This window comes from Oncorhynchus kisutch, linkage group LG8 (assembly GCF_002021735.2).
Source record: "Oncorhynchus kisutch isolate 150728-3 linkage group LG8, Okis_V2, whole genome shotgun sequence".
Taxonomy (NCBI): Eukaryota; Metazoa; Chordata; class Actinopteri; order Salmoniformes; family Salmonidae; genus Oncorhynchus; species Oncorhynchus kisutch.
Window position 1 is genome coordinate 20,858,159 of NC_034181.2, and position 15,568 is coordinate 20,873,726.

The window sequence follows — 15,568 nt, forward strand, 5'->3', positions numbered from 1 at the left end:
AGATTCTCTCACTGCTACAGCTGAGTCAACACCCAGATACTTCATTTCTGTCACCTCTGCTCTGCAGGCTGGCTGGCTGGGTGAGGAGGGGGAGGCTGGTGGGGAGGAGGGCAGTTCATTTAGTTTCCAACTGCTCTTCTCACAGGAGGGCCCACACCTGAGATAGATTGATCTCCCTGTCCTGTCCCTCTGTCCTGGGTATGGTGGGGACAGATAGACTGCGGTAACGTCTCAAATGGCAGCGTAGTGTTCCCTATATAGCGTACTACTTTTGACCATAGCTGCATGGGCCCTGGTTTAAAAGTGGTGTACTATAAATGGAATAGGGTGCTATTTGGGACATAGTAAGGAAGAGTGTCCCCTCTCAGTCTCTCTCTCAGGCTGAGAGAGAGCTGTGCTGCCATGCCTGCCTGGCTGGCTAGCTAGCTACGTGTCACTGTGGGGTCATGGGCAGACAGCCGACAGCCCTGGTGATTAATGACGACAGGGTGTGGAGCTGCTCCTCAATTAGACGCCAAATCCACACTGGCTCACCACGATGACAGCCACGACAGAGAGTGAGAGGAGGAGAGGGAAGAGGCACTCTCTCTCATACACTCTATTCCGTTCTCTCGCTCTCCTTCTCTTGCTTTCAATTCAATTCAAAGGGCTTCATTGGCATAGGAAACATATGTTCATGCCAAAGCAAGTGTTCCTGAGTGGCGCAGTGGTGTCAGACATGGCATCTCAGTGCTAGAGGTGTCACTACAGACACCCTGGTTTGATTCCAGGCTGTATCACATCCGGCCGTGATTGGGAGTCCCATAGGCGGCGCACAATTGGTCTGGTTTTGGCAAGTGTAGGCCATCATTGTAAATAAGAATTTGTTCTTAACTGACTTGCCTAGTTAAATAAATACAATTAAAAAAGTGAACAAAAGTTAAATAAACAATCAGAAATTAACAGTAAACATGACACTCACAAAGGTTTCAAAATCATAGAGACATTTCAAATGTTATATTATGGCTATGTACAGTGTTGTAAGAATGTGCAAATAGTACAAAAGGAAATTAAACAAACATAAACATGGGTTATATTTACAATGGTGTTTGTGCTTCACTGGTTGCCCTTTTCTTGTGGCAACAGGTCACAGATCTTGCTGCTATGATGGCACACTGTGGTATTTCACCTAATAGATATGGGAGTTTATCAGAATTGGATTTGTTTTCTAATTCCTTGTGGGTCTGTGTAATCTGAGGGAAATATGTGTCTCTAATATTGTTTGTGGGCAGTGTGCACATAGCCTGTCTTCTCTTGAGAGTCAGGTCTGCATATGGCTGCCTCTCTCAATAGCAAGGCTATGCTCACTGAAACGTTACATAGTCAAAGCTTTCCTTAATTTTGGGTCAGTCACAGTGGTCAGGTATTCTGCAACTGTGTACTCTATGTTTAGGGCCAAATTGCATTCTAGTTTGCTATATTTTATGGTAAATTCTTTCCAATGTGTCAAGTAATTATCTTGTGATCTTGGGTCTTATTGTGTTGCTGTCCTGAGGCTCTGTAGGGTGTGTTTGTGTTTGTGAACAGACTCCCAGGGCCAGTTTGCTGAGGGGATTGTCCTTTAGGCTCATATCTTTGTAGGTGATGGCTTTTTCATGGAAGGTCTGGGAATCGCTTCCTTTCAGGTGGTTGAGTTTAAAGGCTCTTTTTTGGGATTTAGTTCATTAGCGGGTATCGGCCTAATTCTGCTCTGCATGCATTATTTGGTGTTTTACATTGTACACAGAGGATGTTTTTGCAGAATTCTGCATGCAGAGTCTCAATTTGGTGTTAGTCTTGTTTTTGTGTGTTTTTTTAATCAAATCAAATGTTACTTGTCACATGCCCCAAATACAACAGGTGTAGACCTTACTGTGAAATGCTTACAAGTCCTTAACCAACGATGCAGTTTTAAGAAAAATACGAGTTAAGAAAATATTTACAAAATAAACTAAAGTTAAAAAATCTATACACTACCGTTCAAAAGATTGGGGTCACTTAGAAATTTCCTTGAATTTAAAGGGAAAAAAAAATGTCCATTGAAATAACATCAAATTGATCAGAAATAGAGTGTACAATACAATGACTATTGTAACTGGAAATGGCTGATTTATGGAATATCTGCATAGGAGAAAGGGGCCCAAAATCAGCAACCATCAGTCCTGTGTTCCAATGGCATGTTGTGTTAGCTAATCCAAGTTTATCACTTTAAAAGGCTAATTGATCATTAGAAAACCCGTTTGCAATTATATTAGCACAGCTGAAAACTGTTGTCCTGATTAAAGAAGGAATAAAACAGGTCTTCTTTAGACAAGTTGAGTATCTGGAGCATCAGCATTTGTGTGTTCGATTACAGGCTCAAAATGCCCAGAAACAAATAACATTCTTCTGAAACTCGTCAGTCTATTCTTGTTCTGAGAAATGAAAGCTATTCCATGCGAGAAATTGACAAGAAACTGAAGATCTCGTACAACGCTGTGTACTACTCCCTTCACAGAACAGCGCAAACAGGCTCTAACCAGAATAGAAAGGGAAGTGGGAGGCCCCGGTGCACTAAGCTAGGGGACAAGTACATTAGAGTGTTGAGTTTGAGAAGCAGACACCTCACAAGTCCTCAACTGGCAGCTTCATTAAATTGTACCCGCAAAACACCAGTCTCAACATCAACAGTGAAGAGTCGACTCCAGGATGCTGGCCTTGGACAAAAAATATGCTTTTCTTTCAAAAGCGCAGAAATTTCTAAGTGACACCAAACTATTGAATGTTAGTATATATTATACATTTTAAAAATAACAATAAAATAACAATAACAAGGCTATATACAGGGGGTACCGGTACCGAGTCATTGTGCAAGGGTACAGGTTAGTCAAGGAAATTGAGGTAATATGTACATGTAGGTAGGGGTAAAGTGACTATGCATAGATAATAAACAGCAAGTAGCAGCAGTGTAAAAAAAGGGGGGGGGGTCAATGCAAATAGTCTGGGTAGCCATTTGATTAGCTGTTCAGTAGTTTTATGGCCAATATATACATTGCACCTGGGCTGGAATAATATATTATGGCCTTTCTCTTGCATTTCAAAGATGATGGTACAAAAAAATACAAAAAAATGTTGTTTTTTCTTTGCATTATCTTTTACCAGATCTATTGTGTTACATTATCTTACATTCCTTTCACATTTCCACAAACTACAAAGTGTGTCCTTTCAAATGGTACCAAGAAAATGCATATCCTTTATTCAGGGCCTGAGCTACAGGCAGTTAGATTTGGGAATGTCATTTTAGGCAAAAATTGAAAAAAAAGTTCTGTAACTAAGATAATCATGAGAGCCCTCGCGAGTGGCGCAGTGGTCTAAGGCACTGCATCGCAGTGCTAGCTGTGCCACTAGAGATTCTGGGTTCAAGCCCAGGCTCTGTTGTAGCCGGCCTCGACTGGGAGGCCCCAATGGGCGCACAATTGGCCCAGCGTCATCCGGGTTAGGGAAGGTTTGGCCGGCAGGGATATCCTTGTCTCATTGTGCACTAGCAACTCCTGTGGCAGGCCAGGCGCAGTGCATGCTGACATGGTCGCCAGGTATACGGCGTTTCCTCCGACACATTGGTGTGGCTGGCTTCCGGGTTGGGCATTGTGTCAAGAAGCAGTGCGGCTTGGTTGGGTTGTGTTTCGGAGGACGAATGGCTCTTGACCTTCTCCTCTCCCGAGTCTGTACGGGAGTTACAGTGATGAGACAAGACTGTAACTAATACCAATTGGATAAAACTACCAATTGGGCAACAAAAAAAAAAAGATAATCATGAAACCATGAACAGGTGTCAGAGCTCAGGCCTATCAAGGACAACTTATTAAATAAAATAGCATGATCAACAGTAACAGAAATTTTTGACAGGTCCACAAACAAAGCAGCACATTTCATTTTAGTGTCTAAAGCATTAACAAGATCATAAACAACTAAAGTGGTTGCTGTAATAGTGCCTAAACCCTGATTGGTTTACATTCAAAATATATTTCTCAGTTAAAAAAGAGCAAAGTTGTACATTTACCAAGGATTCAATCCTCTTAGCTATAGAAGGAAGCCTTGAAATGGGGTGATAAATATTAAGATCACTACTATCCCCGTCCTTATGGAGTGGCAGCACAAGAGCTGATTTTCATACTTTTAAAAATTTTCCTGATAATAATGTTAAATAAAAAATGTAGGTTATTGAGCCAACATTAATGGGCGCTGCACACTTACGCAGACCGGGATCCAATTGTAAAGGTGCCGGAGAGGATGGCTGCCATTTTATTGGCTCTTAACCATTGTGCTATTTAGTTAGTTTTTTCGCATTTGTTTGTAACTTATTTTGTACATAATGTTGCTGTTACCGTCTCGTATGACCGAAAAGAGTTTCTGGATATCAGAACAGTGATTACTCACCTTGAATTGGACAAATCATTTTTCTTTAATGAGTCAGATGAGAGGGATTTACTCCAGGCACCCGAACAGGCCCTCATCCCCGTAATTTGCATGAGGAAGAGATGGAGGTTTCGCGGAAGAAGATTGGGGTGCCTTGTGAGGATCTGCCAACGAGTGGCTAATCTGCCTTTGCCAGCGGTCCTATTGGCCAACGTACAATCGCTGGATAATAAATTGGATGAACTAAAAGCACGTATATCCTACCAACGGGACATTAAAAACTGTAACATCTTATGTTTCACCAAGTCGTGGCTGAATGACGACATGAATAACATACAGCTGACTATCATTAATGTGTTTGACTGTTATTTCATCAAATAATTACATACCACGTTCAATTATTAAGCGATTGAATTAATCATATAACAATTAGTTAAGTAGTAATCCGGGACACCATGGGAAAAGATATCTAACAAGTTACTATCTCCCGACTAAACTCTAAAGATATAAATATATCTTACATTAGTCACAGTCAATTAATTCATTCTTATTTACCTTCAGTCTCATTCTGAATGTCGCAAAACTCTTGGCTATCTGCATGAACCCTAGCATAAATGTTAAATCAGCAATATACAAATTGGCTTAATTATTTATTTACTAACTAACTAAATAATCACACAGAATTACATAAACACACAAACAGGATAGCTTACACATTGATTACTACAATGCAATGAAAAGTCCTTAGTGGACTAACCCGATATGATGGCTTGTTACAAAAATGAAAAGGGAGGGGCATGTAAGAAAGAGCGGGAGAAGAGACAAAGGACTTTGCCTATTGTAAATACAGTTGAACAATACACTCTTCATAAATATGGATATTTATCACCCCAACAACCGCTCATTCGGATTTAGAAATGCAATGTACATATTTACGATTGTATGTCTGTTGTCTCTCTGTTGAAATCTCCGGTCTGTCTGGGGAGAGTAGTTCGACAGAAGTTTCTGTCACAATGTATTTTGTAGTCGTAGATCTTCCATAGATCTGGATCTTCCAGAGGAAGAGTTCGTTAGAATGGATCCTTCAAGGTACCACCCGGTGGTTCTCGGTCGAGTTTACTAGACTAAAGTACTTAAACAGAGAGAGTTTCAGAGTAACCAACCTTTTCAACATGCAGCCACACTCCATGTTTTTCTGGTCTCATAGAGTCTGACTGTCACGTTCGTTATAAGGATCGGACCAAGGAGCAGCGTGGTATGCGTACATTCTTATTCATTTAAAGAATGAACACTGAACAAACTAACAAAAGAACAAAACGATTAACAGCTGTCTCTGATTGGGAACCATATCAGGCCAACATAGAATTACAAAAACCCCTAGACCCACAAAACTCTAGGCATTCAAAAACCCTAGACAATACAAAACTAGCGTACCCACCCTAGTCACACCCTGACCTAACCAAAATATAAAGAAAACAGAGATATCTCAGGTCAGGGAGTGACCTTGAGTGCACAAAGGTTAGCTGAGGGAGTATGGTAGACCCGTATAAAAGTTATGGATACATTTTTTTCCCCAGAAAAATAGTAGCTAATTTTTTGCCTAGAGAAATTGATTTCAGTAAAGAGAAAAACATTTTTTATAAGAATGGCCACTCTCAGAGTAACCAATAATGGAATGTTATAAACTGATTTAAATGGGCTTAGGTTGCTATCGTGTAACAGCACAAGCCCTCTAAGTGATTGGAAAATCAAAGGGGTATTCAAGTTTATGGAATTCACATTTTTAACTCAAAGCACTGAGTGCGCAGAGTACAGCGGGCTTCTCTTTCGAGCTAACAATAGCAGATTTAAGAGTTCAAATGAATGGGTACAAGATTACAAATGACAACACCCCTGGAAGTATAGACAACAGCCTCGGACACCTTGAGGCCTGACGTGAGAGGGAGCCCGGGGGGTACTAGCCTGTGGTAGGAACCCCCTGAGCTGGACCCCTAGAAGACGGATGAAGGAGCAAGAATCTCTGGAAGCAAGTGGGCGAAATGGATTCTACAAGGTGTCCGAAATGTTCCACAGGGATTTGGTCTATGCTGACACTATGGAAATCACGCAGTTGCTACAGATTGGATGGTGGTACATTCATGCTGCAATCAACCTGTTCCATGTCATCCCAAAGATGCTTTATTGGGTTTGGTCAGCAAAAATGTTCAGATATGCTGTGGCATTTAATTGTTGCTCAATTGGTATCAAGGGACCTAATGTGTGCCAGGAAAACATTTCCCACAGCAGTACACCACTGATGTAGAGGGTAGTATTCTGTATAAGACAAATCCAAGTTTATCCAACTCTAATGAACTTTTTTGCAGAGTAATTCAGGAGTCCATGAGCTCATGTCCTCTCTCTCTCTCCCTCTCTTACACAGTCAAACAAACAGTCAAACAAACCATTAACTTCAACTTCCCTGACTACCACCTCTATGTTGTGCATCATTCAGGAACAGGACACAATGCAGAGCTCTACTCTTTCCAACAGTGACCACACTGTAAAGCAACCCAGATGGTGAAATACGTCCTTCATCAGGACTGAACCTCTTAAGGATCGGACCCTTTTTTCCAATTTTCACCTAAAATGACATACCCGAATCTAACTGCCTGTAGCTCAGGACCTGAAGAAAGAACATGCATATTCTTGATACCATTTGAAAGGAAACACTGAAGTTTGTAGAAATATGGAATTAATGTTGGAGAATTTAACACATTAGATCTGGTAAAAGACAATACAAAGAAAAAAACATGTGTTTTTTCCCATTATCTTTGAAATGCAAGAGAAAGGTCACAATGTACTATTTCAGGTTAGGCGCAAATTCGATTTTGGCCACTAGATGGCAGCAGTGTATGTGCAAAGTTTTAGACTGATTCAATGAACCATTGCATTTCTGTTCAAAATGTTGTATCAAGACTGCCCAAATGTGCCAAATTGGTTTATTAATACATTTTCAAGTTTCAATACCCGTGCACATTTTCAATACCCATTCACTCTCCTCAAACGATAGCATGGTTGTCTTTCACTGTAATAAATCAAATCAAATCAAATTTTATTTGTCACATACACATGGTTAGCAGATGTTAATGCGAGTGTAGCGAAATGCTTGTGCTTCTAGTTCCGACAATGCAGTAATAACCAACAAGTAATCTAACTAACAATTCCAAAACTACTTGTCTTATACACAGTGTAAGGGGATAAAGAATATGTACATAAGGATATATGAATGAGTGATGGTACAGAGCAGCATAGGCAAGATACAGTAGATGATATCAAGTACAGTATATACATATGAGATGAGTATGTAAACAAAGTGACATAGTTAAAGTGGCTAGTGATACATGTATTACATAAGGATGCAGTCGATGATATAGAGTACAGTATATATGTATGCATATGAGATGAATAATGTAGGGTAAGTAAGATTATATAAGGTAGCATTGTTTAAAGTGGCTAGTGATATATTTACATCATTTCCTATCAATTCCCATTATTAAAGTGGCTGGAGTTGAGTCAGTGTCATTGTCAGTGTGTTGGCAGCAGCCACTCAATGTTAGTGGTGGCTGTTTAACAGTCTGATGGCCTTGAGATAGAAGCTGTTTTTCAGTCTCTCGGTCCCAGCTTTGATGCACCTGTACTGACCTCGCCTTCTGGATGATAGCGGGGTGAACAGGCAGTGGCTCGGGTGGTTAATGTCCTTGATGATCTTTATGGCCTTCCTGTAACATCGGGTGGTGTAGGTGTCCTGGAGGGCAGGTAGTTTGCCCCCGGTGATGCGTTGTGCAGACCTCACTACCCTCTGGAGAGCCTTACGGTTGAGGGCGGAGCAGTTGCCATACCAGGCGGTGATACAGCCCGACAGGATGCTCTCGATTGTGCATCTGTAGAAGTTTGTGAGTGCTTTTGGTGACAAGCCGAATTTCTTCAGCCTCCTGAGGTTGAAGAGGCGCTGCTGCGCCTTCTTCACGATGCTGTCTGTGTGAGTGGACCAATTCAGTTTGTCTGTGATGTGTATGCCGAGGAACTTAAAACTTGCTACCCTCTCCACTACTGTTCCATCGATGTGGATAGGGCGGTGTTCCCTCTGCTGTTTCCTGAAGTCCACAATCATCTCCTTAGTTTTGTTGACGTTGAGTGTGAGGTTATTTTCCTGACACCACGCTCCGAGGGCCCTCACCTCCTCCCTGTAGGCCGTCTCGTCGTTGTTGGTAATCAAGCCTACCACTGTTGTGTCGTCCGCAAACTTGATGATTGAGTTGGAGGCGTGCGTGGCCACGCAGTCGTGGGTGAACAGGGAGTACAGGAGAGGGCTCAGAACGCACCCTTGTGGGGCCCCAGTGTTGAGGATCAGCGGGGTGGAGATGTTGTTGCCTACCCTCACCACCTGGGGGCGGCCCGTCAGGAAGTCCAGTACCCAGTTGCACAGGGCGGGGTCGAGACCCAGGGTCTCAAGCTTGATGACGAGCTTGGAGGGTACTATGGTGTTGAATGCCGAGCTGTAGTCGATGAACAGCATTCTCACATAGGTATTCCTCTTGTCCAGATGGGTTAGGGCAGTGTGCAGTGTGGTTGAGATTGCATCGTCTGTGGACCTATTTGGGCGGTAAGCAAATTGGAGTGGGTCTAGGGTGTCAGGTAGGGTGGAGGTGATATGGTCCTTGACTAGTCTCTCAAAGCACTTCATGATGACGGATGTGAGTGCTACGGGGCGGTAGTCGTTTAGCTCAGTTACCTTAGCTTTCTTGGGAACAGGCACAATGGTGGCCCTCTTGAAGCATGTGGGAACAGCAGACTGGTATAGGGATTGATTGAATATGTCCGTAAACACACCGGCCAGCTGGTCTGCGCATGCTCTGAGGGCGCGGCTGGGGATGCCGTCTGGGCCTGCAGCCTTGCGAGGGTTAACACGTTTAAATGTTTTACTCACCTCGGCTGCAGTGAAGGAGAGACCGCATGTTTTCGTTGCAGGCCGTGTCAGTGGCACTGTATTGTCCTCAAAGCGGGCAAAACAGTTATTTAGTCTGCCTGGGAGCAAGACATCCTGGTCCGTGACTGGGCTGGATTTCTTCCTGTAGTCCGTGATTGACTGTAGACCCTGCCACATGCCTCTTGTGTCTGAGCCGTTGAATTGAGATTCTACTTTGTCTCTGTACTGACGCTTAGCTTGTTTGATAGCCTTGCGGAGGGAATAGCTGCACTGTTTGTAGTCGGTCATGTTACCAGACACCTTGCCCTGATTAAAAGCAGTGGTTCGCGCTTTCAGTTCCACACGAATGCTGCCATCAATCCACGGTTTCTGGTTAGGGAATGTTTTAATCGTTGCTATGGGAACGACATCTTCAACGCACGTTCTAATGAACTCGCACACCGAATCAGCGTATTCGTCAATATTGTTATCTGACGCAATACGAAACATGTCCCAGTCCACGTGATGGAAGCAGTCTTGGAGTGTGGAGTCAGCTTGGTCGGACCAGCGTTGGACAGACCTCAGCGTGGGAGCTTCTTGTTTTAGTTTCTGTCTGTAGGCAGGGATCAACAAAATGGAGTCGTGGTCAGCTTTTCCGAAAGGGGGGCGGGGCAGGGCCTTATATGCGTCGCGGAAGTTAGAGTAACAATGATCCAAGGTCTTTCCACCCCTGGCTGCGCAATCGATATGCTGATAAAATTTAGGGAGTCTTGTTTTCAGATTAGCCTTGTTAAAATCCCCAGCTACAATGAATGCAGCCTCCGGATAAATCGTTTCCAGTTTGCAGAGAGTTAAATAAAGTTTGTTCAGAGCCATCGATGTGTCTGCTTGGGGGGGGGGGGATATATACGGCTGTGATTATAATCGAAGAGAATTCTCTTGGTAGATAATGCGGTCTACATTTGATTGTGAGGAATTCTAAATCAGGTGAACAGAAGGATTTGAGTTCCTGTATGTTTCTTTCATCACACCATGTCACGTTAGCCATAAGGCATACGCCCCCGCCCCTCTTCTTACCAGAAAGATGTTTGTTTCTGTCGGCGCGATGCGTGGAGAAACCCGTTGGCTGCACCGCCTCGGATAGCGTCTCTCCAGTGAGCCATGTTTCCGTGAAGCAAAGAACGTTGCAGTCTCTGATGTCCCTCTGGAATGCTACCCTTGCTCGGATTTCATCAACCTTGTTGTCAAGAGACTGGACATTGGCAAGAAGAATGCTAGGGAGTGGTGCACGGTGTGCCCGTCTCCGGAGTCTGACCAGAAGACCGCTTCGTTTCCCTCTTTTTCGGAGTCGTTTTTTTGGCTCGCTGCATGGAATCCACTCCGTTGTCCTGTTTGTAAGGCAGAACACAGGATCCGCGTCGCGAAAAACATATTCTTGGTCGTACTGATGGTGAGTTGACGCTGATCTTATATTCAGTAGTTCTTCTCGACTGTATGTAATGAAACCTAAGATGACCTGGGGTACTAATGTAAGAAATAACACTTAAAAAAACTAAAAACTGCATAGTTTCCTAGGAACGCGAAGCGAGGCGGCCATCTCTGTCGGCGCCGGAAATAGCTACCTTGAATTGGACAGTGCATTTAGATTAACAAGATTTTAAGCTTTCTGCCCATGTCAGATATGTCTATGTCCTGGGAAATGTTCTTGTTACTTACAACCTCATGCTAATCACGTTAGCTCAACCGTCCTGTGGGGGAGGGGCACTGATTCCGTAGAGGTTTTTAAGCAAGGTACAAATCTGTCGTTCTGCCCCTGAACAGGAAGTTAACCCATTGTTCCTAGGCCGTCATTGAAAATAAGAATTTGTTCTTAACTGACTTGCCTAGTAAAATAAAGGTAAAATTTAAAATAAAATAAAAATCACACAACTCCTGCTTTATTTCCACATATAAACATAATGGCTGCCCTATCCATATGCTTAATTCCAACCCCTCGTCTCATTCACACCTGCATTAAAGCACCGCATAATGTCAGACTTAAAAGCAATAACAACTAAATAAAACACACGGTGCCCCAATTGACGGCCAAACTCATTTGAAGGAACACCTCTGCTGCTTTGCCTCTGCTCCACATTCAGTTTTCCTATTCCGTGCTTGTGCACCACTCACAGACATACACCCAGCACCCTTAGCAGCATCGGCGGAAAGCAAATGTTTCTGGATTTCAGATAAACAGTGTTTTTCAACCTATCTTTCGTTTCCCCTGAAAAAAGGATGTGTGGTGTAACGATTCTCGTTGGTGGAAGGAGAGGAGGACCAAAATGCAGCGTGGTAAGTGTTCGTCATATTTTAATTGAAAAACTGAACCCTACACAAAATAACAAGGAAGAGAAAACGAAACAGTTCTGCCAGGTGAACAGACACTAAACAGAAAATAAACACCCACAACCAAAATGGGGAAAACAGGCTACCTAAGTATGATTCTCAATCAGAGACAACGAATGACACCTGCCTCTGATTGAGAACCATACTAGGCCAAACACATAGAAATATAACAACATAGAAAAACCAACCTAACACAGAGACATAAAAAAGGAACTAAGGTCAGAACGTGACATGTGGACTTTCTACGCCTGCTATATTAGGTTATACACCCGGTAATCGAGGAGAAGAAAAGGACATCACAATTATGGTACACTGCTAATAATAACGTGCATACCGCTATTGCAGCCTTGTTTGCGTGCTGGGAGAGCGCGGCTCTGCTCCAGGTGACTGGAAAGAATGAGTGGCAGCCCTCCTACTTGCCATTCGTGCCCTGGTTGACAAGTTTTTTCTCCTTCACTATGGGACAGCCCGTGGTCATAATACACACAGTATTCATGGTTTTTGCCTCTGCTGTCTCTCTCAAAGTGTGCATCCAACCCAGATGCAGTCTTTAGTCAAAATGGCTAACTTGGCCTAGAGAAGGTGTTTAGGTCACACGTTGAATGCAGCTGGTCTGAATTTTCTCAAGTCATAAACTTCAAAGTCTAATTAATCGCAGATTATTATTCTTATCAGAGGCAAAGTCAAGGTTATCATATACAATTATTTTTGGGCCTAGGGCATACTTATCTAACATGTAACATTAAAACCACATGTTGAACCAAGGAGGATGTGATAATTCTTAATGAGTAACCATCTATTAATCGATCACACAGTCATTGGGTGGCAGGTAGCATAGCGTTTAAGAGCGTTTGGCCAGTAACCAAAAGGTCTCTGGTTTGATTCCTCGAGCTGACTAGGTGACAAATCTGTCGAAGTGAGCAAAGCACTTAACCCTAGTTTGTGAATATTTGACTTGATCTGAAAGTAGGTAATGAATGACAATGGACTGACTGTATGAGCTCTGTTTCTAGACCAAACAGGTTTGTGTATCTTTGTGTGTGCCATGTTCACTCATCTATAGATTGTATTCAAGGGATGGTATTGTTGTCTCGCAACTGTTCAAACAAAGACATAATTCCAGGTGTCAGTACACACACACACACATCCACACAGTAGGAGTCACCATTATCACTCCCATACTTCAGTTTATATGGCTCTTTTATGCAATGACAACTCTGAATAAGACAGTGAACACAGTTGGTCTAAACTGACACGGTGGCTTGATTCCATCACAGTGACTCTAACGACAGGCTTTGAGCCCTTGTATTTAGCTAGTTGTTAGATATATTGTCCCACAAGTCTCCCTAGCTCGTTGCCCCTCTAACGTTACATTACAGAGTTGTTTGCTGTCAGCATCTCATGCCCATTCGTGTTTTGTGAATTTTAATTCAGCAGGACTGTGAGTGTGTGTGCTCACATACAGGAGTTTACATAAGGAGAGAGTTATAGCGGTTTCTTGAAAAAAAAATCCACCAGAGGCCCTAGCTGTGATTACTCAAGACCCTTTTAGAAGCCTGAGAGAGACCACTCCCTCACTATTTCTCCGCCTAGCCTCTCCGTGTGTGTCCCAAATGGCACTAATTGTGAGCACTGCCCTATGGACCCTGGTCAAAAATAGTGCACTTTATAGGGAATAGGCTGCCAATTTGTACACAAGCTCTGTCCTGCAGTAAGTCAACCCAGCTAGCTGCCTGTGATGTTGCTTGGGGCAGAAAGAAAAAGAGGGAAGGGAGGGCCTGGGCCGGGAGAGCAGAGGCAGGAGGAGAAACAGAGATGATTATCCAAATACAGTCATTAAAGGGGAAATGTGTTTTTCAAACTGTCAAGATGATTAATGGGGTAGAGCAAATCCTCACAAATGCTCTTGTTTAGTCTAACTGGCAGACACGATCCTACCCATTGATTTATGGCAGGCCTGGTGTGTGAGACCATAGTGGGGTTAGGGGAGTGCTGGGGGGGGAGTAGGGAGAAAAGGGATTTGTGGAGAGTGAGCATTAGGGAACAGGCAGGAGGTAAAGAGTTAGGGAGGGATAGAGGAAAGGAAGGAGGGGAAGGAAGGGAGGGAGAAACAGCCAAGTAAATACTGTGACTCTCACAAACTAGGTTTTAGAAAGCAACATGTCAAGATGAGGCTTTCCAGTGCTACTTTGATATTTTCTGTGTTATGAAAGAAAAAGGGTCACATTTTCAATCTCAATAAATCACCTAAGCAATAAATCAACCAGTCTGTCAAGCTGCCTTTGAATGAGTGAATTAATAGGCCTACATAACTCTATAAATCCCCTTTAAGTGAGAAAGGGACACAAAACCATTTATTTTTCCATTAATCAGGGTGATACTTTATGTAATAACTGTGCTCACATGTACAACATGTTTCCTAAGCCATGGGATATGCACTGTCAAGTGTAATACAAGTACAGAACATCTCTCAACGGAAATGACTAAGACGATAATACAAATCCATCAATGCTTCCTACATTATCCCCACCTGATTTACCATAGAGGCAACAAAAGAGGTTCTGAAGTGCATCCAAAATGGCACCCTTTTCCTTATTGCAATAGTAGTACACTATATAGGGAACAGGGTGACATTTGGGCATAGCCCTAGTATACAAACTCCTTGCCAAACTGAGTCCCTGCAGACCACCCCTTGTCCTTCCAGCAAGGTCAGATAGATGGCTAGCAGCTGTTAGCCTTACAGCCTCTTCCTAGTTCCTAGAGCAGATGCATGAGGGGCTATCTATACTGAACAAAAATATAAACACAACATGCAACAATTTCAAAGATTTTACTGAGTCATAGTTCATATAAAGAAATCAGTCAATTTACATTAAATAAATGTTAAATAAAGGTACAATAAAAATGCATAATTAGGCCCTAACCTATGGATTTCACAAGACTGGAACACCATTTGCCTCATGCAGCGCGACACACTTCCTTCGCATAGAGTTAATCAGACTGTTGATTGTGGCCTGTGGAATGTTGTCCCGCTCCTCTTCAATTGCTGTGCTAAGTTGCTGGATATTGGCGGGAAGTGGAAGACACTTTCGTACACGTCGATCCAGAGCATCCCAAACATGTTCAAAGGGCAACATATCTGGTGAGTATGCAGGCCATGGAAAAACTGGGACATTTTCAACTTCCAGGAATTGTGAACAGATCCTTGCGACGATGGGGCTGTGCATGATCATGCTGAAACATGAGGTGATGGCGATGGATGAATGGCACAATGGGCCTTGGGATCTCGTCACGGTATCTTTGTGCATTAAATTGCCATCAATAAAATGCTGTTGTGTTAGTTGTCCGTAGCTTATGCCTGCTCAAACCATAACCCCACCATGGGGCACTCTGTTCACAACGTTGACATAAGCAAACTGCTCGTCCACACAACGCCATACACGTGGTCTGCATTTGTGAGTCCGATTGGACATACTGCCAAATTCCCTAAAACGACGTTGGCAACAGCTCTGGTGGACATTCCTGCAGTCAGCATGCCAATTGCACGTTCCCTCAAAACGTGAGACATCGGTGGCATTGTGTTGTGTGACAAAACTGCACATTTTAGAGGCCTTTTATTGTTCACAGCACAAGGTGCACCTGTGTAATGATCATGCTGTTTAATCAGCTTGTTGATATCCCACACCTGTCAGGTGGATGGATTATCTTGGCAAAGGAGAAATGCACACTAACAGAGATGTAAACAAATTAGTGCACAACATTTTTGAGAAATAAGCTTTTTGTGCGTTTGGAAAATTTCTGGAATCTTTTATTTCAGCTCATGAA